At 42.0% G+C, this 4,274-nt stretch overlaps 1 pseudogene; it reads right to left on the bottom strand.

The window, feature by feature from the left end:
• Nucleotides 1-3,934: 3,934 nt before the first annotated feature.
• Nucleotides 3,935-4,052, bottom strand: LOC115870235 (annotated as a pseudogene).
• Nucleotides 4,053-4,274: the final 222 nt, after the last annotated feature.

Here is a 4,274-nt window from a genome sequence, read left to right as displayed (position 1 = left end):
GGTTGTTTAGTCGAGATGGGCTCTTTTTTATTGTGCCTGCCGGCAGGCCTCAATCCCCAAACCTAGTCTCTGTCCTACTTGTGCAGTGTCACAAAGCTCTCATAGGGCTTCCAATAAATGCCCAAAGGGAATGCCACTCCACCATAAACTTTAGCCAGGATACTTGATGGGTCAGCAAATCTAGTTCCCCCTGTGAAGTGCCTGGAGGAGCCCCACTGCCCAGAGACATTGGGTTATATTAGCTCCGTGGTCTGGAGAGCCCACTGCCCTGCCTCGTGGTCTAGCTCTTAGTTCTGCTGCTGCTCTTCGGATGTCTTTGCTGTCTCCTGGTTCAAAGAAGTTCAAAGTACAGGGATCTCAGGGTGCAAAGGAAGCCCTCCTGGCTTTTCTTTTTTGCTGTTAAGTGAGATTCCCCCATCCTGTTTCTAAGGTGGCTCGTTTAACCTCCCTGGCGGTCTAATTGTGTCAGTAATTTTGTTAAGGGACTTTTCTGCAGTGTAATTCTGTGTTTGGCTCAGGGTTACCGCTTCTGACAGTTAACATTTACCCCGAGCCACACTCGAGATTACCACCAGGCAGGTTAAAACCCAGCAGATGGCAAAACTGATCCCCTCATTAGAGCTCCACATTTTTACAATTGCAGTATCTTGCCCCTCTCTCTTCTTACCCAGACCCATCAGAAAAAGTCTTTTGGTGGGAGTTACATGAATAGAAGAGATATATTAAATATAACCCACTGCACAGCAGACAGACTTTAGTTCAAAATACCAAAGAAGAAGAAGAAGAAGCATGCAATCATGAATCATGATGGAAAACTAAAATTAAATGGGTTTTAGGAAAAAGAGTGTCCCCTCCACTTGAGGTGTTCCTGCACAAACAGACTGAACAGTTCTTGCCTTACTCCCAAAGAGAGGACTCTGGCAGCTCTGCTCTTATTTATTTTTAAGTATCAACATTATGCAAAAGCCAACTTGAAGGACCTGTGTGTGCTGTAAAGCTCAGGTGACTTAGCTAGGATTGAGGAATTTCCTTGGGGGGTGGTTGGAATGCAGTGTTACAAGTGGGATGAGCTGAAGAAGGTTTATACAGAGTGGGTCCTTTAGGGCATGGCTGTGACCAATATAAAAGATATGCAGATAATCAAACCTTCATTGAAACAACACATGAATAAAGGAAGGTGCTAACTTTTCCCTTCCATACAAATGACATTTCTAGATATTTGAACCATACTCTTTTATTGCCTACAAATTTATACAGAGTGGGTTACACATTAGGCTGCTTACCACAAGGGCCCTAGTCTGAAACCACCAATTGCATCTTGGGAGAAAGATAAGGCTCTCTACTCCTGCCAAGAGTTACCGTTTCCGAACCCACAGAAGCAGTTAGTTCTCCTCTGCCCTATAGACTCACCGCGAGTCAATGACAATGGCAATGACCAGTAGAGTGAAACACATCACATCCTACTCTCTTTATCCGAAAAAATGGAATATAGATTTCTCTCTCTCATAATATGATCATATCAGAAAACAATTAGAATTGGGATATAAAACAATACTATGAACTAATTAAGATATAAGCTTTAAAATCTAACAGAGGTGAATTTCAACTTCCTTCTATCAATTCCTACATGTGTGGCCTTGGTGAGTTAATCTTTCTATGCTGAATTTTTCTCAGCTATAAATTGGGGGTAATATTCATACCTACCACATAGCATGTTGTTGTTACTTGTCATTAAGTTGATTCTGACTCATAGTAGCCTCCTCAAAACCCCTGCCGTCCGGCCAGTTCTGACTCCGTGATCCTATACAGGGTTTCTGAGGTATATCTCTTTGTTAAAACAGTTGTATTGGCACTTCATCCACAAGCTATACAATTCAATAGTTCAATATATCAAGAAAAGTTGTATAATTATTGCCACAATGAATTCTAGAACACTTCATTCTTCCTTGTACTCATTGTTATTCATGTAATCATTTTTTAATTGTGGCAAAAATATATGCAACAAAACTCCTCCAATTTAACAACTCCCACATGCATAATTCCGTGCCATTGATTATACTCTTCATGTTCTACAGCCATTATTGATATCCTCTTCCAAATTAGTCCACCACCATTAACATAAGCTCAAATACCCCAAAGCAACTACTCTCCTTCTTCACCCTTGGTAACCACTGCTCAACTTTAGTTTCTTCTTTTTTTTTTTTTTTTTTAGTAGTAGTTTTCTTCATATAGTATTCACATATCCTACACTCCCATAGTTAAATTTCTTTTTTAAAAGAGTTGTATATACACCATCACAATCAGTTCTAATGCTCTCTCCCCTCCCCACGCCCACATTCACTACTTGACCCCTGAATCTCCACCCCCTCCCACCCCCGCCCCCCACATCCCTGATAAACCATTGCATCGATTATTGCCTCTGGGTATCCATTCTTTCTGTGCTTCACAGACAGGAAACCCAACAGAAACAATAAAAAACAAAAGTGAAACAAAATGGCATGGAGAAAATAATAAAGAGTAAGAGAGAAAAGACCATCATCGACATGTGAAAAGGCAGAGAAGAAATTTCTGTCATGGAACAGATGAGAAATACTTGAACCTAGAACAAATTCAGGTTGGGTCAAGAGGAAGGTCAACAGACCAAGTGTCATATTATACCAAAATTCAATCCACCATAACCAAGTTTAAAATGATCCCTGTCTAATAGTAAAGCTGTTCGAGTCCTGTGGTTACAGGGGATTTGCCAGAAGATTAATCTGACTAGACAGTTTTCAGATGGATTTTGGGTCCACACTGCCCTCCATAGCCTTCTACAAATTGGGTGTTCACAACTTAAGCTCTGATACTTTTCCTTTAGTCAGATTTGGATTTTGTTATTGTTGTATTTGGATCAGACAGGCTGGTGTGCTGCTTCCATGTGGACTCAGTTGACGCCTCACTTAGATGCCTCCTTGTTTAAATACAAGTCTTTAAGAGCCCAGACACTATTCCATTTGTTAGCTGGGTACCATCTGCTTTCTTCACCACACTTTGCTGTAACACCCTTATCTTCAGTGATCATCTCATGAAGGTGAGAATTGAGCTGGGTCATGTTATAGAACGACCTGTTCTTGGATGGGGGTGAGACTTCAGTGGGAGCCTGGACTGCATCTGCTTGTCCAGGGGTTATGGTTTACTCTGGTTCACTTTGGCGGTTGTATTATGACAAAAACAAAAACCCACAAGGTCAACAACAAAAACAAAAGGCAGAAAAGCAAAAAAAACAAAACAAAAACCCCAAAGAAACAAAAAAGAAAAACAAGGCTGTAAATCTTTACGGGAGCAGACAACCTCATCTTTCTCGGTTGTGGGGAGGGTGTTTGAACTGCCAGCCCACCTTGATATCAGCAGTCCAATGCTTACCAAGTGCCATCAGAACCAATAACTGCCTTAGTTAGTATCTGGGCTAAATAGCTCCAGTTTCTCCCTCCCTCCCTCCCTCCCTCCCTCCCTCTCTCCCTCCCTTCCTTCCTTCCTTCCTTTTTTCCTACCATTTCCAAAATAGTATTTTTATTTGTCACTTATACTTGTACCAGAGATAAGGTACTACAGAAAGATCTTCTTCTTGTGGAGCTGTTTCCATATAAAACACAACATGACCTGCTTGGTGTTTTCCCATAGTGTTTCCATCCCCACTCTGGATCTAGAGGCTCAATCACAGGCCCAGCTACGGCCACAAGCTGGCACCTTCAGATTTGTTAACACAGCTAGGAAAACAGAGACGTACTGCAGAAAACAAAAACAAAACACCCGAAAAGCTCTAAACTCAAATCAACCCTGTACACACACACACACACACACACACACACACACACACACACACACCCCACAACTACATAGAAGCTTGGCACAACAAGTGGACTTAAGTGGAAGGTTTCCAGGCCCAGTCCTGAGCCATCGTAGGAAAGATGAGCAGCACCTACAGGTACGATGCTGGCCCGAGCTGTCAAAGCCTCTCCAGGTTGCCCTGACATCAAAAGGCCACACCAGCTACAGACCTGGGAAACATGGAGCTCCAGTCTTTTTTTAAAAAAATCTGAAGAAACCCTGCTATCATTTCTCTGTGTCATCATTATCTATAGCTTTGTATGCTTGATCCCTTTATTTTACACAAATTGTCTGAGTGACACTGTGAAGGCACTTACCCCTCTAGAGGAGCAAAGTGGGTGTGCTTAATGATAGCTATTTGCACATCTTATCTAGTTCCTGGACTGTGTTCCAAATACTTGGGATTT

This window comes from Echinops telfairi, unplaced genomic scaffold, assembly GCF_000313985.2.
Source record: "Echinops telfairi isolate 266 unplaced genomic scaffold, ASM31398v2 ScPeMD7_443;HRSCAF=831, whole genome shotgun sequence".
Lineage (NCBI taxonomy): Eukaryota > Metazoa > Chordata > Mammalia > Afrosoricida > Tenrecidae > Echinops > Echinops telfairi.
Note: the sequence above shows the minus strand (reverse complement) of the source record. Positions and strands in the feature narration are given on the sequence as shown.